Consider the following 432-nt stretch of genomic DNA (forward strand, 5'->3'; position numbering starts at 1 on the left):
GATTTGAAGGTGGACAATCACTCGCCTTAAAGGAGGCATTTTGCCTCCTTTTGATACGGACTATCCTAGTTTGTATACTATAGTTCACTAAAGTGGCTCTAGTAAGGGTTAAGACGGACTTTGAAGGCTCGAAGTTGAATGGGGAGCAGAGGGAGTTATTCCGTGCCCTCCTGGAGACTTTCCGAGATTTATTCGTCGAGACCTCGCTAAGGCCCGGTCGAACCGACTTGTTGGAATTCTCCATCGATACTGGAGATCACCCTCCCATCAAGAAACTCCCTTACCGCGCGTCGGCGCCGAAGGAAATGTCATGGAGGCCGAAATCCAGCAGTATCTTGAGTCGGGCTTTATCAGACCTTCTAATAGCCCATGGGCTAGCCCCGTACTGATGATTCCGCAAGCCTGACGGGGGAATACGGTTTTGCATTGACT

The sequence above is a fragment of the Phytophthora parasitica genome (assembly GCF_000247585.1).
Source record: "Phytophthora parasitica INRA-310 unplaced genomic scaffold supercont2.36, whole genome shotgun sequence".
NCBI classification, from domain to species: domain Eukaryota; phylum Oomycota; class Peronosporomycetes; order Peronosporales; family Peronosporaceae; genus Phytophthora; species Phytophthora nicotianae.